The sequence below is a fragment of the Stenella coeruleoalba genome (assembly GCF_951394435.1).
Source record: "Stenella coeruleoalba genome assembly, chromosome: 13".
Taxonomy (NCBI): Eukaryota; Metazoa; Chordata; class Mammalia; order Artiodactyla; family Delphinidae; genus Stenella; species Stenella coeruleoalba.
This window is the reverse complement of record NC_137159.1, coordinates 34,428,038-34,454,155: the sequence shown is the minus strand read 5'-3', so window position 1 is coordinate 34,454,155 and position 26,118 is coordinate 34,428,038. Positions and strand designations below refer to the sequence as shown.

The 26,118-nt window shown below is 37.9% G+C and overlaps 1 protein-coding gene across 19 annotated transcripts in view; it reads left to right on the top strand.

Annotated features, from left to right (window-relative positions):
• Window positions 1-26,118, top strand: part of MEIS1 (Meis homeobox 1) — a 964,979-nt gene that overhangs the window by 786,433 nt on the left and 152,428 nt on the right. For 18 of the 19 annotated variants that reach the window (XM_079941540.1, XM_079941543.1, XM_079941545.1 and 15 more), the window contains one exon: window positions 22,629-22,687. The exons of the other annotated variant lie outside the window; for it this stretch is intronic. The gene's annotated coding sequence lies outside the window, so the exon portion shown is untranslated. The remainder of the gene's footprint in view (window positions 1-22,628; window positions 22,688-26,118) is intronic. 19 annotated transcript variants of the gene reach the window in all.

Here is a 26,118-nt window from a genome sequence, read left to right as displayed (position 1 = left end):
TAGAAAGCTAAGTTGTATTGCTAAATTTTTAAAACTGTGTCATATGATGCCATGTGTGTTTTACTTGGTTGTAAATAAACACTAAACTTTTTTATTTTATTTTTATTTTTGGCTGTGTTGGGTCTTCATTTCTGTGCAAGGGCTTTCTCTAGTTGCAGCAAGCGGGGGCCACTCTTCATCGCTGTGCGCGGGCCTCTCACTATTGCGGCCTCTCTCGTTGCGGGGCACAGGCTCCAGACGCGCAGGCTCAGTAGTTGTGGCTCATGGGCCTAGTTGCCCCGTGGCATGTGGGATCTTCCCTGATCAGGGCTCGAACCCGTGTCATTGGCAGGCAGATTCTCAACCGCTGTGCCACCAAGGAAGCCCAACACTAAACTTTTAATAATGGTTATCTCTGAGGAGGGAAGTAATATGAGAGGAGATATATAGATATAGATACAGATACAGGTATAGGTATAGGTATAGGTATAGATATAGATATAGATGTAGATGTAGATGTAGATATAGATAGATATATAGCACGGACTTGTACTTTCTATTATACAGTACAGTCTTCGGGATTGTTTCCATTTTTTGCAATCACGTACTTCTGTAATTTCGCTTCCTGCCAGATCATTTGTTCCCCTTGTTCACAGTCTCCAGTGCAGATGAAGAGCTTTGCCAGTCCCTGTTCCTGGGACCCATGTAGAACCTTGATGCACAGTGACACCCACGCCTATGCTGTGGGGAGCTGGGAGACACTAAGTTTCTGCACTTTTCCATCAAACATCCCACGACAGCCAACTAGACAGAAGGCAGAGGATGTTTCCTGTACAACCCAAAGCTCCTGAAACTTAACACGCTTACCCTCTATGGGGCCTGGACAGAACTGTGCACACGCACCGCAAACATAGAAGAAGTGTCTCAGAAGATGAGTACGTTTTTTCCCACTGGAAGTTGTGGAGAAGTAGGTGGAGCCCCCAATGTGCCCCTTTCCATCCAGAGTGCGCGGCAGATCCAACCAGGGGGAACATGTGTCGGGGGTTCTTAAGCAGCGATGGACAGCTCTAACTATTATTAATATTTTTTATTGACGTATAGTTGATGAATGGGAGGTCCCTGGTGGTCCAGTGTTTAGGATTCCAGACTTTCACTTGGCTCCGGGTTCAATCCCTGGTCAGGGAACTAAGATCCCCATAAGCTATGTGGCATGCCCCCCCCCACTAAAAAGTATAGTTGACCGCCTGCCGATGCAGGGGACACGGGTTCGTACCCCGGTCCGGGAAGATCCCACGTGCCGCGGAGCGGCTGGACCCATGAGCCATGGCCGCTGAGCCTGCGCATCCGGAGCCTGTGCTCCGCAACAGGAGAGGCCACAGCATTGAGAGGCCTGCGTACCGCAAAAAAAAAAAAGTATAGTTGATTTACAATGTACAGCAAACTGATTCGGTTTTACATATAGATACGTATATATTATTTTTATCCTATTTATTGAAGTATAGTTGATTTACGATGTTTCAGGTGTACATCAAAGAGATTCAGTTATACTTTCAGAGTCTTTTCCACTATAGGTTATTATAAGACATTGAATATAGTTCCCTGTGCTATACGGTAGGTCCTTGTGAGCTCTACCTGCTATTAAATGAATGTGCTAGAGCTCTTCATGGTGTCAGTGCAATAAGTTAAGAACCTTGTTTCCTTAAAATTGTGACCCTTCCTCACCTCTTCTTCCAGCACCCCATACCTACACATAACATCCGTCTGCAATCCCACTCGCTCTAAATGTTCCTGATCACCTCAGCCTGACATAACCTCACCTCCTCTAAACCAAGGCTGGTGTGTGTTCATCCAGTTAAACTGAGGAGAGACCACGTGACAACAGCTCCTTTCTTGCTTTCATCAGTTATTTGAATCTTGGCTTCTTGTTTGGCTTTTTGTTGTCTCATCTTCCAGACCGGGCAGGGATCTTGTATTAAACTGCTTTCTAGGACCCACATAAACCTCGTCATAGCAGACATCTAAGACATACTTGCACATTTGAAAAACTGTAAACGAGAAAGCCAGGAAGGCCAGGATTCTCTTTTTACAGTTTGGTGGCTTCTGTATGCATGCTTCTCACTCCCCTTCCAACGTTTACATGTACTCCTCATGAAAAGGCATTCAACCTTTAAAATCAACACTGAAATTCATAACCATTGAGTATTAGTTTGTAAGCCCAAGAAGAATGAAAAACTCTACAGTAGTCTACAGTGCGAGTGAACAAAGAGAAAAAAGGAAAAACTGGTTTCCACTAGAGAATGATGTTACTATTTCACCGTCCAGTAAACTATCTCGAACAAATGCGGTGAAAACTTAGAAAGATAACCAGGCTTGTCAAGTAGAAATAGGTGTGGCGCGTGTGTGTTTTAAATTAAGAAATGAAATTCAAGCCTCCTTTGCTTAATGAAACCAGCTCTTTCATCTTTTCAAATGACAGTTAAAGTCAAAACTGGAGTTTGGGGTGGGGGGATGGAGACTTAGGACCTCCCTTCAGACATTAATAAACACTACTCCACATTCTAAAACGATTAGACATAATTTGGCATAATTGCCAATCTTTCCTGAGCAAAGACGTGCAGCTCAGTTGTTTTAACTGTTAAACTCTTTTCACAAAGAGCAATCACCTCAGTCTGGGGCTCAAGGTTCATGCCTTCAGAGAGGCATTGTGAGGAAATAGGTTCTTGGCCCTGTGTATTAAGAGAGAATTTTTATTTTCTCAAATTCACCTTAGGAGTGGAACAGAAGACAGATTTGAGAAAACCAAAAAGGTATTTTCTGGGATGCTGTTTTGAAGAAAATTCATTTGAGGAGAAGGAGGACGTTGGCTTTATTCCTTCTCAGGCAAATTCCACTCTAAGTTTGTTAAAGCTTAAAATCGTAGAGACCTCAACTTTTTTTTCACTCTGAGGACCTATGCTTTCTTATGGTGACTTTCTGTCCAGCTTGTCTCATCTGGCTAATTTAGATCTTAACCCCTCCAGGCAGACACCATGTATTTTCCAGTGTTTTCCTTAGAGCAACATAATGCTGATGAGTTCAGTAAATCTTTAATAGCAATACATTTTCCGTGGTCAGCCCCTCTAATTCCTGGCCTCCCAATTTTGTTATGCTGGCCTCCCAATTTCAATGTGTGTGGTTCACTGTCTTTTCACTAAGTTATTGGAGTGGCTAGGAACTTTTCTAAGTCAAGTTTGGATGATTCCTTTGGGATCTATTCCCTAGTATATAACAAGTATATAGCCTAGTATATAGCAAGGGAGGGAGTCATACTGATCAATATTGATTATAGTGAAAGCAAAGGTAGCCCTTCTTTCATAACTGGGCCGTTGAGGACCACCAATGTTTGAAAACAGAGTATCTGACCTTTCCTATCTCTAACATATTTAAAGAGTACTCTTCTACCTCCTCACCCCATTTGCCTAAAAGAAATTAATCAGTAAGTCAAGACACTCCAATGCCAAATGAATATTTTTTCCCCAAACATTTGGTGGCAATATTTTTAAAAATTGTTTTACCTAAAAAAAAAAAAAATTGTTTTACCTTTGTACATATCGAGAAACATCAAAATGAGTCAAAAAAATAAATGTAAAAGAATCTTTCTGGGTTAGTAGAAGTCTCCCCCGGTCATGCCAACTTCTTAACACATATTTCTTCGGGAGAGCTTGAGAACCTGCACAGTAGAAGATGCGAGTCCTGTGCCGACTCTAGTGCTTACAATGAATCATTGAATAAATTATTACCATCCACAGAGGCTGCCTCTTTGGATAATTAGCAATTTCAATCTAAGAAAGATACTGTAAAGTACACTTCAGCTTCGACATCAGTAGACAAAACGCTGGGGTAAGTAGCTAAATTAGACTGCTTTAAATACTGTCTAGAACTTTTATTTCAATTATATGCCCTTGGAAACTTCTACCTAAAACTATACGATATATAAGCCTTTTGAGCATATAGTAGCAAACTGAGATTTTATAACAGAGAAATGAGATATCACTATAGTTTTAGAAATCTGCCAAATAGAAGACTTTTAAGTAGAATTTATTCTGTGTACGTAGAGTATAGAAATGGTGCCTACCGTCTTCACAGTTTTTTTTTTTTCCAGTTTTGTATATGTGCTTATAATAATGAGAACGTTCCTTATGGCCACTAATTTGATTATATCTTCGTCTGTGAATTAAGTTGGGAGGTGTATTTCATTTGGGAAATTCAGTGCTCTATAACTTAAATACAGGTTTTATGACCTCAGTCCTGCTCTCTATCTTGTAACTTAAAAAAAACCTGTAGGAATTTAACAGTAGGCAGAAAATGCTCTGAGACTTGCATTCTTGCTGCATTGTGACTAAGACTTAAGCTTAAACAAGAATATAAGCAAATGTTTTATGTTTATACTTCAAAAGTATTTTTATTATTGCAAACAATACAATCAATTTTATGTAAATTATCTCAGTTGTTATTTCATAACCTCAAAAATCAAAAAACGATCCGAAGCATTATTTGGAATCAAAAGGGGGAAAAATTCTTTTTCTCGGACATGATCAAAAATAGACCCAGACAAAATTTAACCCACCAACTTCTCCTGCTTCCTTAGCCTTCCACAAAACACCCAGGAAGTCTTACCAACTACAATGACAAAAGAATGAGAATCATTAAAAATCATTTAATCAGCTCATTACAATGCACTGTCTCTGAGGTGATTTTCACAAATACATAGATGTTTAGAAAAGAGATTATTATAAAATGTAAAGCAGAAGTAATTTATAGATGTGTGTAATTAAAGCAATCCTACTTTACTAACATGACATTCTCCAAAAAGCTCAAAGCACATTTTTAAAAATTGGAATCTCAGAATTATCATTTTGGAAAGGTCTATATCCTCTACTTGACCACTGGACTTTAAAAAAAAAAGGTAGTGTTTTTTTTAATGGCTTTGCCTTGCACTCTGAGAAATGTATTTTAAAATTAAGTGACCAGAGATATTACCACTGGCAAAGCATTAGCAGGGAAGAAACCTTGATAAAATTAGCAGTGAGACACTGAATCATTTCTTCTGTTAGTGAAAGTCATAGACAAAAGTTCTAAAATTATACAATTACAAAAATAAATCAAGTCAGTGTGTCATTTATGCTTTTCTACATTAATAAATTAGCCATGTAACATTGTTCAAAATTATGTCAGTTACGCATATAATAATCTTTTAAATTAATGAAGTGATGAAGCGGTTTGATGACACCATGATTTACAGGGCTGCTTTTAGCTAATGTTAAAAGCCTTTCATTTAATAAATTACCCCCTTGAGAAATTACCAAAAATGAATATTTTCTATGCTAAATGTTTCAAGGTTTACACTTTTTCAATATATTAACAAATGACAAGGGAGACGCATTTTTCAAAATCTATCTTCTTTTACATATATTTAATTGAAATTAATTAATATATTACTTTAGAAGGAAACGATTATACAAGATCATTTATGAGAATTTTTGTGAAGCAATAAAACCGAAAACAATGAAATTAATCATATGCTTACAAAATTTGGATGATAAATTGGGAATCATTTCCTTTTTGATGGAAAAGGAACAATTCTATAGAATCCATGTTCTCAAAATATGGCTTAGCGCTCTAGGCTCTTAGCTTAATCATTGTCTTCACTGTTCGTTTGCAATTTTTATTAAGATTGAATGGTATTACTAGTAAGGCTTTGTAACTTTTATCATTATTTTTGTCTTGTTCACTTTTATCTAAACATTGCTTCATGAATTGTTATATGTGATTTCAGCTCCAGTATATTTCTTAGTTCAATCATGAATAACAATAGACCTTCCAATCAAAGTATATCATTTACATTGTCTTGTAGTTTTATGTGGCCTCAGAGACGTGTCTGAATACAAGATAAATCATATCTTATGGAGAACTGTTCTATAAGTTCGTTAGGAGAGCAAAATAGATTTCAGTCAAGCCAGGATAATCTTGCATGTGATAACAGCAAAAAAGAAAAGGAGCTAAATATAACTAGGAAAGAAAAGCCTGAAATTGACGTTCCTTGTGCTTATGGGTTTGTTTTCATAATGTGGACACTGGTTTTTATTCCACTTCTGAATTAGTGATGTGCCTAGTACATTGGGCCAGTTTCTTTTCAAAGCATTTGCAGCTCCAGCCCTGAGAACAAGAATAATTAATTGTGCTTCTTGAGTCCAATGGATGCAATTTTAGGCAGGCAGATGTCAAGGAAATAATTTTTAGAATTCTTGTAATCGATGGCAATGAAATGGAGACTTGCCTGCTGGCCTTTCAAATGATTTTAAGGAATTTCAAACTTTCATCAATGAATTTTTAATGTGTACTAATAACGGATGCTCAGGGGTTTGTAGTCTATGCACAGTGAAACAAAACTTGAAGCATATTATTTTCCTTTAAAAATGGCTTGAAGAGAGCCTGCCTGCCGATGCAGGGGACATGGGTTCGTGCCCCGGTCCGGGAGGATCCCACATGCCGCGGAACAGCTGGGCCCGTGAGCCATGGCCGCTGAGCCTGCACGTCCGAAGACTGTGCTCCACAATGGGAGAGGCCACAACAGTGAGAGGCCCGCATACTGCAAAAAAAAAAAAAAAAAAAATGGCTTGAAGAAACTAATAAAAGGGGTGAAAATTCAAGGCTTTTAGTTCTTTTATAACAGGTAACAGCATCAATCTTGTCATGAATACAATTACTGGAGTGAGCTACATTTTCAAGAGTTAATAAACAAGTTGAAAAGAATCAATGGTCTTTGCAATATACATACGCTGTGTCTGACCATTGGCAGGAGGATGCTATTTACTACTAGAGCTACATGTAGGTTCCTATCACCTCCCCCGACGAGCCTGTGCAGGCATCCCCAAGCACTTCGGAGAAATATCACAGGAGCTTTAGGACGGCAAATTGCAAAATATTACATATCTCAACGTTTGAAATCTCTGATATTGTTAGCGCTGACGCTGAACTCTGTTATTGTTGGGGTTATTTCTAGGATGTGCCTTCAGTGAGTACAAAATTCTATGGGTATGGAAACTGATAGAAATCCCTGCCTGGACGAACTAAAACCTATTGAAATTATAAGAACAGGAGGGTTGGAAGGAATATCAAGAGGCTCTCTGAGAACGCTATGGAGGGAAGGATAATTTTGAAATAAAAGCTTCACTTCTGATAAATCAAACCTCATGTTCTAATCCACACTAACTATGGGAAATAAAATGTTATATCTCTGGACCTTAGTTTTATCTGTTCTTAAAACGGAATCATGGTATCTATTTTTAGCAAGAATTATAGCATCCTTTTTTCCTACCTCTGTGGAACTCTGTAGAAACACAATGAAATAACATATGAAAGCATTTTTAACTCTTTGAAAGAACCGTGCTGTATAGACCTGAGATTCAAGTAACTTTGGAATTTTCCAAGCCCTTTGAAAGTAGATAATGGCCTAAAAGCTTACAGATTAAAAATATATTTATAATATATGCCTAGATATGTACAGATTAGAAATTCTCTTGTGACTGGATGGCAGATTTCCTTTTTTTAGGAGGAGGACAAGAAACTTCCCCTGAAGTAGAAGAAAGGCCTTATTTCCCCTCCCCCCTCGCCCCCTGTCACGTTCTAAATGGAAACTTCAGTAGAAACTTTACATCTTAAGTTTACTCCTGATAGAAACAGATGCACAATGGCTGAGTAGCGTAAAGCTGTATCTGCATCCTCCCTCTTTTCAAAGCTCCGTTTGGAAGTCGGGCAAATCTTTCACTTTTTACAACAAAGAGAACAGCAAATCTGCCCCTGTTTTTCCAAAACAGAGCGCAGTATGCCTCACAGACACAGATCCCATAAAATGCTCTATTTATTGGCTAAGCAGTAACGGCGTCTCTTATTTTACTCCTGTGACCCTCTTTGGCAGTTAGTCACACGTTCCAGTTGAGCAGACTCCACAAAAATATCCCTTATGTATACGGAAAGGGAAGAGCCTAATTGGCCATCGACCTCTGCCTTCCAGCTCCCCTGGTGTCACAACCAGCGGTTCCCAATTCGGCACCCCTTGAGCCAGGCAATCTGGACCGAGAAAAACAAGGTGGGCAAGGCTAAGCCTGAGGTTCAGGGCCAGTTCCCTGCCCCACCCGGAATCCCCGCTGTGGTGATCAAAGCCTCAACAAGTACCATCATCATCACCTGAGTCAGTGCTCCTCAAAATGCAGTGCACAGAAAACTGGGTGTTACCAGAGCAACTGGTATTACTTGGAAAAACTATTTTATTTAGTTTTACTATTACTTTCTATTCATAACAGTGGTATTGCAAATCCCACTTATGATAATGACACCAAATTCCCCTTTAAAATGCACGTATTTATACTTTAAAGAAGATTTCAAGAAATTTATGCAAATAGTGACATGGGGAGCAAAGATACAGCAATAATTGTGAAAGCGATTTGCGACCAGCTGAAGATTAGCAAACACTGAGCCAAAGAACGCTAAAGCAATTATGGGGAAAGAATAACTGCTCTCCCCCTTCAGCTAGCTTTTTATAGTAATGATTAGAATTCAGTGATAAAGTGCCTTCCCATGTATTTTTATTCGAGTGCCTTCCCATGTATTTTTATTCGATCTCTTGACGACACTAGCAAAGTAGGTAAGATATGTTACTATCACCATTTTACAGATGGAGAAACTGAGGATGGAAAGGCTCAAGTGATTCACTAGAAGTCACACAGCTAATTAAGTGCTGAGAGAGAAATAGTAAGCCTTCAAAATAAATAAGACTATCTGCTCCAAATAAAACACTTTTCAGTTTAGCGTACTATTCAATTTAAAAGGTCACATGGAGACTACAGAGGTAAGTACTGCCTTTGTATTAAATTTGTGCATTCACTCACTGAGCAATATTTCTGTACTTTCTCCAACTGTACAACAGGCATACGTAATAGGAAAATTAGGATATGAACCCAACTGAACTAATTAGTTCACAATGGTGTTAGGAGGTTAACTACATGAAGATGAAAAATGCCATATTAAATTCCCCAAATTACCATTAGTTATATCACTGTTCAGTATTTATGTTCAACAAAGTTACAGGTAAAGAAAAAATATGAATGTCATGCAGTTATTACGTTTCTGATCAGTGCTTGGAGAGATAATATTTAATCCAGTCTGTCACACTTGTGGGGCTATCAGCGTTTGTCAGGGAGGGCTGATAGACATTTACAGACAGGCAAACACATATATTCAGGAGATGCTGCCACTTTGTCATTTTATAGGAAAGAAGAAGTTTTAAAGTAAACCTTGGTTTCCCACTGAGTTTGTTTTTTAAAAAAAGAAAAACAGAAGTTGTAATTTCTGAAAGCAAAATTTGTAGCTTCAATTGCAAATCTAGTCATCTGAGTCTGTACGGTGAGACCACAAATTGTACGACATCCTTAAATTAAACTGGCTCCTCAGATACGTAAATATTTCCACATGAAAAGGTACATGCCAAGTCAAAGTTACACGAACGTGCACAATGCCAATAAAGTTTCCAGTATTGCCAGCCAATATTGCCAGTATTGCCCATCAAATGCGTTCAAGATTGCAGCATGGAAAGCTGTCATTTCTGGAAGGCAAAAAGCAGATAAACAAAAATATATTCTATCCCTGTGATTTTCCAATAAAATAGCCAATCTGAAGGTTCTCGACTAGGAAATTTGACTTGGTTTTTCATAAGAAGACTGCTTTACAGTGTGATTCATATTTTTTCAAAGGAACAAAACCCCTACTTGTTTGAATGAGCTGCCTTTGCATTTTCTAAGAGGATATTTCCTCCGGTGATAGGGACAATAACAATTTGATACACGGTAGGCCGTGTGATCTGACATAAAGTTCTGAAGTGTAAAGAAATGTAACCTAAACTCAAAGCGAAAAGCTAGAGACCACTTACACAAGCATAATTATTTGAACCCCCGACCTTTCATGCTGAAATTAGTAAGCATTCTCATTTTCCATATGCAATCACTTACTGTCCTTACCCTGCTATTACTGTTTCAAGAAACAAGGACATTTAAAAGAAAAAAAAAAAAAAAGCCCTCTGCTAATTCGAAGCTGAGAATCCAATCCACTAAAATTGACGAAAGTGTCCTCTTGCTAACTGCCATTTTCCAATAATACAGCTTCACAGGAGGGAGACTCACTGAGGGACGAGTCAGTTAACGTGACTCTATTCTGTGTCTCCATATTGGTGGAGAGTAACAACTTTCATTGCAAAGAGTTATTTTTCAGGCCTATTGAACAAGGGCCCTCTTGTAGATAAAACCACGGAGAACGCTCATTCGTGAATGACCCGATCTGAACGCTGACTTCAGTGGTATTTTGGCACCTTCTGCGTCCTTTAAAAAACTCAGATGATGAATTGTTACATGACCTGCAAACAGCTCGAAACCTACTAGCTTTGAGAAGCTCACGACAAGCAACTCGCTGGTCTCCAAGTGTCCCAGTTCTGATTAGACAAAGAGACAACAAAAGGATTAAGGCTTGCCCAGGCCAAGTATGTATGTTTCGGTTATCAAAGATGTTACTACAGCGGGAAGTGTGGCCCCGTCATCAGTCCACAGTTTTTACCCTCTCGGCGGGGACAGTGACCAGAAGCCAGACTCCTCATAACTGTAGCAGGAAGCATTTCCTCCCCTTCTCAAAACAGTTGGCAAACTCCTCAAAAGGATCACCTCTCACAAAGTAACAGTTAGATGGCTGTTAGCTGTGAAAGTGTCCCACCTATCGGTATATAGTGAGGGTGGTTAGCTGTGTTGAAGTAAGATATGACAATGGGCTGACGGGCTGGACATCGGAGTGAAGCAAAGACGTGACACTGCCTCATGGGAGTGCCCCAGAAGGTAGCGGCAAGGGAGTGTCCCAGCAAGAGAGAAGGAAGGAATGGAACCGCTTCCGGGTATATTTTACCTCCTTCTCTTGACACCCTAGTGAACCTGATGACACCAGGCTTGCGTTAGCGCGGGGCAGACCTGAGCACACTTGTAATACTGGGGTTGATGGAGCTCTCCTAAAGCTCACGTGCATGCAACTCTTCACCACTCCTCCCCCGTCTCACCTCCCTCCCAAGACCGCCAGCCCCCTCTTCCCACTCTGCTGCAGTGCCCCCAACCCTCTGATAATGGAACTTGGAAGAGCCTACTTAATTTTGTTGAGGGTAAAGGAAAAACTCAAAGGGGAAAGGGGCGGCAACGTCTTTTCGCAATGCCAATTTCTCTCCTCACCAGAACCGAATCCTGGCAGTTTAATTCAGAATATTTACTGAGCAGCTCCCACACTCAGACGCTGAAACTAAAGAGCAGACAGCAAAAAACATCAAGAAATGAGGATGGGAGAACAAAGCCGTGGGGACTTTCAAGTCCTGCCCAAATAATCTTACATAGAACTGGGGGGAGGGGCAGCCAAGCCCAGAATCAAGTGGTTTGCATAAAATTCATCCTGAAGGAAGGGAGAGAAACCAAAACTTCATTCAACATTCACCAAACTTTAAACTCTCTCAGTCAGGATTGAATAGGACACATGCACCCAGAAATCATCCTGAAACTTCTGGATCAGATGCTCAGGCTGGGAACTAGACATGTAACTTTCAACATTTTTCTGAGCTGATTTTGACCTGTGTCTCTGGGGAAGAATAGCTAGAAACCAGTAGTTCTCAAACCTGGCTGATTAATCCTAAGACTCACCCGAGGACTTAAAATTAGGGATTCCCAGTTTCTACCCCACCCTGAGTTGTTCAGAATCTTTGGACGTGGGACGCTAGAATATATGTTGTTGAAAGCCCCCCATGTGATTCTACTGTCAGCCTGATTTTGGAATGGTGGCTTTAGAGCACATCCCAAACAAATCTCAGTGCCGGCCCTAGAGCCTCACTGAATTCAAAACGGGAATCTGCATTTGAACAAGCACCCGAGGCTGTTCTGGTCCGAATATTGTGAACTGTGAGCTGTGAACACTAGGAAGAGATGGATCTCGGGTTTCAAACTTGAAGTCTGTGTCCTTCTTGTCCAATCATTTATTTACACAGTCCCAATAAATAAATAAAGGTACTAAGCATCACCCACGTGCCACGCACTGTTTTAGAACTTGCAGAGTTCATCATTTAGTGATGGAGATAAAAACACAAAGAATTATAATGTTCTGTGGCAAGTGTAGAAATAAAGATATGTTTTTTAAAAAAGTGATATATGAACACCAAGGAGGGAAGTAACTAACTCGGCCTGGAGGAAATCATGAAGGTTTCCCAGAGGGTTAGGTTGAATTGAAAAGTAAGACAGGAATTCCAGTAAGAAAAAATATTATGTAAAATAGTTGCAGTGTTTCTGAAAGTGTGTTCCTCAGATCACCGCTCTCAGAATCCTCAGGGATGCATTCCTGAGTGCACCCCAGAACTCCACAATCAGAATTTCTGGGAATGGGACACAGGAATATACCTTTCTACTGAGCTCCCTGGGTGATTCTGCAAAGGACTAGCTGTGAAAACTATTGGCGGAGACACTTGAAAGAGCCAGGTTTATTTGGGGAAATATAAGCGCCTGATGTTAAAGTAGAGACTGTTTTTTTTAAGGCCTTAAAAACCAAGTGAGACTTCTGTTTCTGGCCAAGGTGGTGATAACAAATGTATCCTCCTACTTGAAGAAACTGAAAAACAGAACAAAAAAGAAAGAAGGGTAGAAGGAAAGAAAGAAAGGCAGAAAGAAAGAAAAAACAAACAACAGTTTTCAAGGCACTGTGTATCAAGGAATAAAGGACTGTGATGCTCAAGTGAGAGGAAGAAATGAGGTGAGCCCTGTGCTTGTGTTGAAAGTTTCCAAGCTGTGGTGCAGGAAGGAGAAACCCAGACAGAGCAGGGCAGACTCTTCTAGTTGAGGGAATAGAGCTGAGAATCCAGGGCTAGCAAGCAGCTAGAATTGGCAAGACAGAGTCCTGGAAGGGAAAGAATGAGAAGAATGCTACTCTACATGGGAATAAGGGACTATTTCGAACATCTTTATGCCACCAATTTCAACAACTTGATTAAATGAACAAATTTCTTCTAAGATACAATTACCTAGGCTTACTCAAAAAGACACAGAGAAGCTGAATATCCCTATCTATTGAAGAAGTTGAAACAGTAGTTAAAACCTTCCCAACGAAAAACAAACAAGAAAATTAACAAATAACCACAGGCCCAAATAGTTTCACTTGTGAATCCTACCAAGCATTTAAGGAGAAATAACACCAGCTCTACCCAAACTATTCCAGAGAATTCAAAATGAGGGAGTACTTCCCAATTTGTTCTGTGAGGGCTGAATTACCATGATACCAACACAGCACCACAAGTATTTTTCCATGATGCATGAAAAAAATTGTTAAATTGGACTTTATTAAAATTAAAGATTTCTGCTGGGCAAAAGACACTGTTAAGAGAATAAAAAGACAAACCATAGACTGGGAAAAATAGGTATCTGATAAAGGTCATATTCAAAATATACAAAGAACTCTTAAAACTCAACAGTAAGAAAAAACTCCCCAATTAAAAAGTGGGAGAAAGACTGATAAACACTGTACCAACAAAGACATACAGAAGGCAAATAAGCATATGAAAAGATGTTCATCATCATTTGCCACTAGGGAACTGCAAATTAAAGCAACAATGTGATACTACTACACATCTATTAGAATGGCTAAAATCCAAAAATCTGACAACACCAAATGCTGACAAAGATGCAGAGAGCAACAGGAGCCCCCATTCATTGCCGATGGGAATGCAAAATGGTACAGCCACTTTGGAAGATAGTTTGGTATCTTCTTATAAAGTTAAACATACACTTACCATATGATCCAACAATTATGCTCCTAGGTGTTTATGTAAGTATTTGAAAACATATGTCCACACAAAACTTGACCTAGTTATAGCATGTTTATTCATAATTATCCAAAACTGGAAGCAACTAAAATGTCTTTCAATTTGTGAATGGATAAACAAACTTTGATACCTCCACACAATGGAACTTTATTTAGTAATTTTTAAAAATGAGTTATCGAGCCACAAAAAGACATGGAGGAGCTTTAAATGCATATTGCTAAGTGAAAGAAGTCATTCTGAAGAGGCTACATACTCAACAACTCCTACTATATGATATCCTAAGATAAAATTATGCAGAAGGTAAATAGATCAATGGTTTCCAAGGAGAGAGGTTCAATAGATGAAGCACAGGGGTTTTTTCAGAGTGGTGAGACTGTTTTGTATGATGCTGTAAGGATGGATACATGATACTACTATGCATTTGTGAGAACTCAGAGATATTTAAAAATAGTGAAACTTAATGTATTAAAATTGAAAAAAGAATCATTTGAGAGGTCATGCACCTTAGGATGGGATGCAGACTATGATAAGAGAATTCAACTATGCTACAGATGTAGCATACAAATGAAAAAAGCTCCCAAAGGAGATGGGGGCAAGTACTAACCCAAGTAACTTTGGAAAGGAATGCAGTGCGTAAAACTAAAGAAAAGAAACTGCACATAAGCACTGTACTCTAGTTGATAAAGGTCTTTCCAACAGAGGTACAGGTTAAAAATTCTGATACTGCTATCTATCCAAGTGTATTGGAATTGAACAATTTAGTAGATGGGAAACTTGAATCTCACCACTGTTGGTGTGGGAGTTTACAGATGAGCAAGGGAGGAGGCCAGAGTTGTCCATGTGGTAGTGGATTAGAGCTGGAAATATCACTATGACATATGTTTAGCTCATGTAGATACATATGGTAACATATATACCTATATTAATTATATACAAATATTTTACATATGTCTATTTTTTAAAGACAAAAAATATGAAATACTCAGGGATAAATCAAACAAAAGATATAGAAGAGGTATCACTGAAAACTATAAAATATTGCTGAAAGAAATTAAAGAAGACCTAAATATATTGAGATACACTGTATTCATGGTTCAGAAAACCCATGACTGTTAAGATAACAACTCTTTCCAAATTGATCTACAGATTCAACACAATTCCTGTCAAAATCTCAGCAGGCTCTTTTGTAAAAACTGATAATCTGATTCTAAAATTCCTATAGAAATGTAAAATACCTAGAATAGCCAAAACAATTTTTAAAAAGAGCAGAGGATACTTGATTTCAAGATTTCTTGTAAATCTACTGAAATCAAAACAATATGGCAGTCATGTAAAGGGAGACAAATGGATCAGTTAAACAGAATAGAGAGTTCAGAAATAAACCCACACGTACATGCACAACTGATTTTTGACAAGGTACAAAGGCAATTCAGCGGAGAAAATAATTTTGTCAACAGATGTTGCTGAAACAATTGGTTACTCATATGTAAAGAAGAACTTTAATCCATACTTCATACCATATACAAAAATAAACTCAAAATGGATCATAAATCTAAATTAAAAGCTGAAACTATAAAACTCTTAGAGGAAACATCTTTATGACCTTGGATTAGGCAATGGTTTTTTAGATGTGACACCAAAAGCACAAACCAAAGAAAAAGTAGATAAGTTGGACTTCATCAAAATTTGAAAAAAGGTTGTGCAAGAAGGTGAAAAGGTAATCGTAGGGTGGGAAAAAATATTTGCAAATCATATATCTGATAAGGAATTTATACCTAGAATGCATAAAGAAATCTTAAACACTCAACAATAAAAAACAAATAAGCCAATTTAAAAATTGACAAAGAGTTTGAATAGACATTTCTCCAATAAAGATATACAAATAACCAATAAGCACACGAAAAGATGCACCGTATCTTTAGTCATTAAGGAAATGCAAAATAAAACACAGTGAGATACCACTATACACCTAGTAGAATAACTAAAATTAACAAGATTGACAATACCAAGTGTTGGCTAGGATGTAGAGAAGCCTGAGCATTCATACTCCTGGTGGAAATGTAAAATGGAACAACCTCTTGGGAAAATAGTTTGGCTGTTTCTTAAAAACTTTAATACACACATACCATATGATTCAGCCATTCCTCTCCGGGGTATTTACCCAAGAGAAATGAAAGCATTTGCCTATACAAAGACTTACACAAATGCTTATAGCAGCTTTATTTATAATAACCCCAAACTGGAAATAACCCAATGTCCATCAACAGGTAAAAGGATAAACACAATGTTGTATAGAAATAGTACTCATACATAAAGAGGAATAAAGATACACACAACAATGTGGATGAGACTCAAAATAATTATACCAATAAGCCAGACAGAGAAGGAGTATATAATGTATGATTCCATTTATATAAAGTTTTAGAAATTGCAAACTGATATATGGCAACAGAAAGTAGATCATTTGTTCCCTGGGCTCTGGGAGAGATTACAAAGAGGTATGAGAAAACTTCTGAGGGTGATGAAGGTATCTATTCTCTTGACCGTGACAATGGTTTCACGGATTTATACATATTTCAAAAATTATCAGATTGTACACTTGAAATACATGCTCCTTATTGTATGTTCATTCTATCTTAATAAAGCTGTCTTTTTAAAAGTGTGACTTTCAAGGAAGAATAGATGTATGTAGATGAATCAGGCATTTGAGGAAGCCACCTTTCTCTCACCTTTCTTCTTCCGCAAACAGCTGACCATATTATAACGTAAACTCGGGAAAGGCTCTTCTATCATATGCTCCTGTTTTCAAGGTCTTTTGTTCCAACTGGGTACTCAAGGCCAAAAATCAGTGAAATATATCATAGGATAATAGTCATCTTACCTCCATTTTTAGAAATTGTCATATACTTGGTAACGCAGGTTCACATATATTATCTAAATTTTGACCTTATAGGTGTGATGTACAAAGGGTGGGCATTCGTTGATATGGATATTTGTCAAATGAAGGCAAATGGAGAGGAACAAGGAAGTCCAAGATCAGAGCTATATGGCTGTGTAAGTCAGTCCACCTCCTGACTCACCAGTCAGTTTTGAATGATAATAAATGAAGCAGAATTCAGAGAAGAAAGGCTGAGCAAACGGTCTCACTGCTTCTGCTACAGGGAGCCCACTAACACCTTTTAGATGTCATTTCACACACTCATTGTGTTCTCTTAACACAATTACAAGAGATTACATGAATCAATTATTTTTGTTTGTTGTGGGCTCCTGGAATTGAAGTAAACTGAGTGATAATTAATGACAGTTAACATTTATCAGGTTATTTATAGAGTTAGTATTTACTGCATTATTGTGTGCTTACAAGCCTATGTGGTGGCTTCAACCATGATCCTCTCCATTTGACAGATGAGGAGATTGAGGCACAGAGTTTCAGTAGCTTGAGCAAAGTCAAAGGGTTGATGAGTGAAGAACAACTCAGAGTGTATAATTTCACAGCTTCATCCTATGCCCCAGTAAGGCATTTTATGTAATATATGTAAATTAAGACATCCCCAGATTGTGCTTTTTTTTTTTTTTTTTTTGCGGTACGCAGGCCTCTCACTGCTGTGGCCTCTCCCATTGCGGAGCACAGGCTCCGGACGCGCAGGCTCAGCGGCCATGGCTCACGCACCCAGCCGCTCCGCGGCATGTGGGATCTTCCCGGACCGGGGCACGAACCCATGTCCCCCGCATTGGCAGGCGGACTCCCAACCACTGCGCCACCAGGGAAGCCCCAGATTGTGCTTTTAATAGATCGGGAAGCCATAAATTCAACTGGAAACTGCCTGCTTATACAATGTTAGGCCTGCTCCCCTCAGAAGCACCCCCCTTCCCACTGTTGGGGTGAGGCAGTGGGAAGGTTGATAATTGCAAAATAGTAGACACAAAATAAAGAGACTGATAGAAAAGAAGAAAGGAGAACCGACCTTCCCAATCACTCTTACCCTTCTCCTAGGCTTTTGTTTTGCTATATATTCTATTTCTATCTTACTGGTGCCATGGCCTTCAGAGAGTCATAGTTTAAATAAAAAGAGACAAAACACTTGAGTTCCTTCTGGATTCTATTTCTCCATCCTCCTTAATTGTTTAGCAAAGGACTCCACTTTTTTCAGCCCATTGTTTCTTGTTTATCCCAAAGAGGAGAGACAACTGTAAAAAAAAAAAAAAAAATCAGTACTTCTGGTTTAGCTACTATCCAAATAAGTGGGCCTTTGGGCAAGTCAGGTTTTGGAAGGCTCAGTTTCCTTAACCATAAGTAAGAGTGTTCACCTGCACTAGACAGCCTCTAAGAGGCTATTCTAGCTTTCAAATTCTATGACTTCATGTTTCTCTGTTTCTTTCCTAGCTGGTTTGCATACCAGAATTTGAAATTTTCAAGATTTCTTTTGCTCCTTGTAGTGGGAAGGAGTCTTCTTCCTCTCTTCCTGTGCTTTCTTTTGCTATTCTTCTAAATCCTGTGTTCTGAACAAAAGATTCCAGTAGCTCCTGGCTACCCCGGGTCAGAGGGAACCCAGGTTGAATTACAGCTCACAGATATGCAAAGTAGTGCTTTGCTGAAGGGCGGCTGTAGAGAGCAAACCGAATCACTCACTTCCAGGAAAACCTCAAATCAACAGGAGGAATTTGGTAGACTGCTGTTCCGTCACTACAGAATTGTTCCAGCCCACAGATACTTATATTCCTCCAAAATCTTTCTATTTGAATAAAACTTTTACTCTAAAGAAATAAATACTGAATGAGTAAAAAGAAATCCAAAAGTTGATTTTTAGATGGGCTTAAATATAATATGCTTTTTCCCTTTTAAAGTGATTTTAATTCCTTTTTTGAAAATTTAGGAAATTTACATTTGGTTTTACTGACATTGTGTGTTGAAAACTTCAACCCTAAAACTACATCACATAGACTTTAAATGTTTGTTAAGTGAATCCATGAACTTTATTATTTCTGTGGAAGTTAAAAAAAATCTTAAAATCAGAATGAAGATATTCAGCTCTTTTAATCATATTTGTTATTGGTTTAGGGAGTGATTAATTCCCAATTTTTTCTGTACAAAAAAGAGACTGATATATTTTGGAATACGATTCTTAAAATTAAAAAATGTTGTGAACAAAGTAGTTATATATATTCTACATAAACAAGGAACATGCAGTATAAACCAGAAGACACCAACTGAGAAATAACAGGGCAAGTTATCATCCAAAAATATAATTAGAAAGTAAAATTAGAGTAATTGTTACCCATCCTTACCAAAAATTAAATAAGGGAAAGATTAGTAGCATTTTTAATTTTAGAGACTTTTTTTTTTTTTTCCGGTACACGGGCCTCTCTCACTGTTGTGGCGTCTCCCGTTGCGGAGCACAGGCTCCGGACGCGCAGGCTCAGCGGCCATGGCTCACAGGCCCAGCCGCTCCTCGGCATGTGGGATCTTCCCGGACCGGGGCACGAACCCGTGTCCCCTGCATCGGTAGGCGGACTCTCAACCACTGCACCACCAGGGAAGTGCTAGAGGCATAATATTTTATATGTATGGATGTTAATCCATTTAAAATATTTTCTTATAAAAGAATTTTATTTTTTAAGGGAGAAATCAAAAAGTACAGAACTATATGAAAGTAGCTTTCTAGACATTTTCTATAAACACTAATACAGTTTTGCTTAAATGATATAATATGGTACTGGTGCAACTTGCTTTTTTCACTCGAGAATATGTAATGCTCCTCTCTCCTTTCACCACATCTAGATATGGTTAATTCATTCTATGGTTGATAACATTCTACTTTATGGATATACTGTAATTTATTTAAGGAATCATCTCTTAATATACTTTTCTATTTTTATAGTTTTTCTTTATTACAAAGAAGGCTAAAATGAAATTCCTTCATGTGTATCTTTGCTCACTTGTGCAAATATATCTGCAGTTAATCTCCTTGAAATGCTGAGTTCAAGAATTTGAACATTTAAACTTTGATAGATATTGCTAGATTGGCCTTAAAATGTTCTCCCAATTCATACTCTTATTGAGAATACATGAAAATTCCTGTTTCCTCTGCCTCTCACCAACAACTGGGTGGTAGTAATTTTTTTCATCCTTGTCTGGCTAATGATATGTGAGACATATTATTATATTAGACATATTATGTGGTCGTTTTAATTTGTGTTTCTTTAATTGTGGGTGAAATTGAACATTTCTCTTATGATTATTTATTACGTGAAATTTTTCTCTTAAACCACTTATTCCTCCCTCTGTCCACTTTTCTATTAGATTATAGGTAATCTCTCTAAGTTGCAAGATAAATTGCATATTAATAAAATCAGCTTTTTTTCTGTGTTGTAAAACGTCACTCCCTGATTTGCTGTCTTTTCATTTTGGTTATATTGCTTTGTAGAGTGCAGGATATTTGACTCTTATCCAGATGTCACTGATCCATTTATTTAACAAATATTTATTGCGTATTTACTATGTGCTAAGGACACAATGGTGACCAAAACAGATGTTGAACCTGCATCGACCTTAATAATCCAGTGGAGAAGCAAACATTGATCAACTAATAAAAAAGCATATAATTTCAAATAAAGGGACGGTAGCAAGAGCAAGCTTTCCCTTTCTAGCTTCTGGACTGTACAAGCTGTATACTTTATACACTATAATTACGGTTTGGGGATTTTTGTTTTGTTTTTCTAGTATATATAAACAAATGTGGAATTTATTTCAGGAGAGAAAGTAATATAGAAATCCCACTTGTCTGTCTTTCTCTTTTTTAAAAACATGGTTAGGCAGTGTGCCGTTTATTAACTGGATTATATCTTCCCCAGTGATTAGGTCTGTCACATTTATCACATCCCAGTTATTACTTGAGTGTATTACATTTTTGTAAATTAGTTACCCATTTAAATTTTCTTTTATAACTCATCTTGGGTATTCACACTTACTTACGTAATTTAGTGACAATAAACATCTTGAGTCTTCCTATCCCTAAAACAGATAATGCCTTCCCATTTATTTAAGTCTTCTTCTTTTCATTTCTTTCCAGTAGAATTTCAAGGGTTTTTTATATATATATATTGGTCTTCATTTATTTTATTTACTCTTCAATTTTCTTTTCTAACTCATACTATTTATACACTTTGATGGCTTGTTTCAAAGATTTAATATTCCCTTTACTTTCTTGGACAGTTCATAGCACTTGCAAACAAAAATAGTTTTCTATTTCTTGGGGTGTATCTTTCTCCAGACTTGATTTTTATATCATTAACCTATCATGTTTCTTTCCTTCTTCCTTTCTTTCTTACAGTATTTTTCATCGATGCCAACATTTTTTTCCCCAGATTACTGTCATTTGAGGAGTGTGGCTCTATATAGACTTTCTTTTGGTCAGAATATGGCGTACATGGATTCTCAGTGACTGCCCACACCTCCTCATCTGGGCCCTTTTTGCAGATTCTCTTTGGTTTGAAATCTGTATGCTAAGGGTTTCTGTTCTAGACTCTGAATTTCTATCATCGAAGGGAGACAGACCAGAGGCTGAATCAACTATGATTAGTGGATTAGTTCTGTTTTCTTCTTCTGTAATAATCTTTTAAATCTCCTCACTTGGATTCACTTTCCTAGTTAGAAGTTTATCGTCTTCCTTTGGGGCGTGGTCATGAATTTTAGATTTGTTTTCCCCCAATTCAAGGAATAGAAGACATCTACTTCCTCGGAAAGAAACAACACGAAAATTTCTTTCCCAGCCTCAACCGTCCCCACCAAAAGAGCAGCTCCCATCCCCTTCCCATCCCTGGAGGCTGGAGCATGAAGGAATACTGAAGAAAGGATGTTTAAATTGGCAAAACCTTAGGGCGTTGGCGCTGGCAATATTACTCCACAGTAGATGTCCACAGGAGATCCTAAGCAACTGAAAAGGCTTTGACTCTGTTCTTCTCTGGGCCAATAATACCCTGAGAGGTCTTAATCATATTTCCTTTCTCTTTTACTACCTCTGAATAATCCTACTTTGAGCTGATTTCCCATCTTCCTGCCAAACAGAGAAAAGCACAATTGCCCGTCCTGGTGGTTCTTCCAATTTTAGTTACACTCTAGAAAGGCCTTTTAGGGTTTTCTCCCCTTGGTGGACCACACACTGTCCCAGACACCTTCCCTGCAAATGAAGGATGCAAAATGAGTTATTCAGAAAAGTGCCCTTTCATGTGTTCCCTAGAGTACTGAACCCAGAAGAGTGAGATAAGATCTGTATCTCAAATTCCCACCACCTCTGTCTTCACACACTTTATCAAGTTTATTCAAGGAGTGTTACAGAGGTTTCTTTGCTATTGTTTGTTTTCAAGTTCTGGGAGAAGAAAAGAATTATCCTCTTGGAAATACCCTGCCAACTTCTCCCAGACGTCCTAAGGATGACAGTTTACACACGTCCAAAGAGGGCTACCACTCATGCCTCAAATCCACATAATATTTACTTTTCAATCATTATTTCACTGAATTTATTTGTGAGGAGGGAATGCTTATTCCTATTCATTTCCGTAGAAGGGGGAACTTCCCAAAGTATGGAAGAAAGTCTTCCAAAGACTTCCTTGCTTCCCACTTTCACATTTCTCTGAAAGAAGATCAGTTTTCCTAATCAGTGAATCTGGAGGGGAAAAAAGAACCAAGCTTGGAGGCTCAGCCTCTGCTGAGTGCTGAGTTTTCTTTCTATTTCAGGCAGCCTATGCTCAGGACTCACATACCTATGCAGCTGTGGTTTGGGAAGACTTTGTTGGGTAAGTTTGTTTAATTAAATAGACAAGATGGGTGTTAGCAGCCTAGACCTAAGCCTTGTTTTCTAATCAGCTTGGTTTTTTTCCCCAGAGTTGATGTTTCTCCATCACGCTCCTATGTGAATCTTTCCATTGGTCCCTAACCCAGGGGTTTGGGAATGAGAAAGAGTGTTAATCATCATTCCCCTAAACCTCAACATGCCCTGCCTTACTCAGGCTTGTAGGATTTGTAAACCCAAAGAACAGAAAGTGCCCTTTCCCTTTGCCCAATCCAAGAATGTCATCTCAAAGATAAAGACAAAACCCGAATTTTTAAAATATACTCTCGTGGAGAACTAGCGACTAACATGTAGAGGAACGAATGCTTACACTATTGAGAAATAATGAATTTTTATTTCTGTGAAAGTCTGTGCGCCATTTCTTGTCCACGCTGGAGATTTGGAAGAATTTCTGAAATATATGTCCCTGCAACATTGATCTTTACTGAGACTTTTTCTAGTTCATCAGCCAAGAGGCAGTTTTAACTTCTCTCCACCATTTACGTGCAGTCATAGTACAGCACCGTCAGGTGAGGCTTCGTACCTGCTGAGAGTGGAGGGGTCAGGATGAACAGGCTTCCACTGTTACTCTAACTAACCAAGAGAGAGATTCGAAAGCTTGTCTACTTGTTATTCTTTTGCAAACAATAGATTTTATTTATTGAAATTGACCAAACATGGAAATTTGACACTTATACAAAAAAGATATTTTAAATTAAGGGCAAACTTTTAAAACGTGGACATCCAGTTATAATTTGTGTACCCGTTTCACCCATGATACTTTGTCACTGAGAAAATTCAGGCAGAAGATGACACAAAAACCTTACTCTGCAAAGTCTCAGAACAGCCTGGAAAGTGACACCAGCAGCAGCTAAGAATCATTTATTCCACACGGTTTGGCCACAGGAAAACGCACTTTGAATATCTCTTACCCACTCAGAGGAATCAATCTGGCTTCCTCTTCCCAATCATCTTTTCAGAAATTTTGGGTTTCACAAAGGAAAGAATCTTCCAGAAACTACCTTTTCACTTGCATATAGCTTCCAAACTCGCATATTCCCATCAGTTTCAATGAAACTCAGGTCTTAAAAATGTCCAAATTAGGGAATTCCCCGGCGGTCCAGTGGTTAGGACTCTGTGTTCTCACTGCCAAGGGCCAGGGTTTGATCCCTGGTCAGGGAACTAAAATCCCACAAGCCGCGTGGTCTAACCAAAAAAAAAAAAAAATGTCCAAGTTAAAAAAAAAATTAGTTGAGAGAAAAGAAAGGCATATCTATAAATAACTGCTTTTTCTGATTTAAAAGAAAATAGTGCACATTCACTATAGAAACCTTGAAAATTAGAAAAGTAAGAAAAGAAAGTAAACATTATTCACCATCTTATAACCACAATTACAGTAGTACATTTATGAATTTCTACTGATTTTTTTCCCTTAAGTACTTTCAAACACATGCATAATTATAGCAAATCTGCTTTAGTTTTGTATTTTTATGAGCATTTTAAATTTTATTAATATTTATTCAGAAACATCATACATGTTGACTTCATACATTCCTTCATATAAGAAAGAGGATCCTAAATTTTCAAAGCTACAATATCCCAAACAGAGAAAGTGAATAGACAGTTCAAAAAGGAAGGACAAGAACTACTAAACAGTGACATGTACAAATTTGCATGTAATAAAAAATGCAATTTTAAAAATAAGGGTTTATTTTTACCTAGAAATTTTGGTAAGGGGAATATTTAAATCATTGTAGCCAATGTTGACAGATAATTCAGCAAAAGAAAATAATCTTTAAAGCCATAAAATTTTTAATATATTTTAAAGACCTAGAATTCTAACTTCTAGATATCTATCTAAAAGAAATGTAGTGAAGTCCACATGCCCCCACACACACACCCTGTAGCTTAATTTACAATAGTGAAAAAAAACAATTTGAGACAAAATAAATACACAAAAGTAGGTGGTATTTAACTGTAGGATGGCACACCTAGGCTTTGTAATATTAGGTAGACATTACAAATAGATATAAAGTTTATGTAATAATTTGAAAAAGAGATAAAACAATGGAAAGCAGAAGCACGTAATCATATAAAAACATACCTCTGAAGAAAGAAATTGCTTTTAGCTAAGTTTGGATGGTGGGATTATGCATGTTTTTTCCTTTTTCCTTAGTATTTCTTTTTCAGTACCATTTTGATAATTTAATCTTTAACTTCCTGGTGTGTTTATGCAATCTTTAATAGTAACTGCAATTTTGACATAATCAGAGGAGTTGGGGAAAAGAAGAAAAGGAGATAATTATTTCTCAAATACCTAAGCAGCTGCATACACTAAAAATGATGGAATGCTCTCATTTCACTTGCCATACAAACTTCAAAAATTTGTGGCCAAAACAAGAGCCATTTTTTCTCATTTTTTAACGTTAATTATCATAAATGCCTCTTTTATTCTTGAATGTAATAAAAGTTCACGGAATGCCTGATGAATTGACCCCAGCTGTGGATTGAGGCGGGGGGGGGTGGAGAGGAGTCATTTTCATTCTATGTGACAGTACCACTCTCTAGAACAACTTCCAAAATAAAACCAGCAGCAAAAACCATATGTGAACTGGCCGTGAAGGTAACTAGACTGATCACACACTTCCTCAGGATTCCCACCCTCCTACTTCTTTGTCTTCCTTAATCCAGATCCTGGAACAGAGGTAATCAATAAATAATTTATTGGATAAATGCATTAATTAATGAATGAAGAGCAGTGTCTAGACTGGTCCATTTAAAACATGGCAGGTAACTTCTAGCGTGCGCTAGGAAATACTGAGTATAAATTCCATGTTTGGCAATTGTTTTTGAAGGGCTGGCTGCATTTAATAAAGCAAACACCACCAAATGATCATAGACCCCAGTCTCTAGAAACTCAGGCAAATCTCATAGGCCAGCTTGACTCCTAGCTTCAAACTCAAAGTCTCTTATGATCCCATTCAAATTAATGACATGCTGTGTCCAGTTATTAATTATACAGCTGTTCCAAGAATGGCTAATGGCATTGCATAAATTGCATCCTCAAGGAGATTTAGGTCCTTCTGACCCACCCTTAGTACAGCACTGACCAGATTGTTCTTCACTGTAATGTTCCATCAAAGTCAATGTTGCAAATATTAAGCATTCTAAGCCTTCGGATGAGACTTTTGCTCATGATTAGGGAACATGAGAAAGCCTAAGTACAAAGTAATTTGCAAGGTAATAACAATGTTTCCGACCCAGGTGATAGCTCAGAGGAAACTTAATTGGATAAAATTACCCCATTCCAAGAGTAGTACTTTGTACTTTCTGTCACAATTATCATGTGAAGAACTTGAAGACAGTTATGAACATTTAAACATCAGAACTCCATTT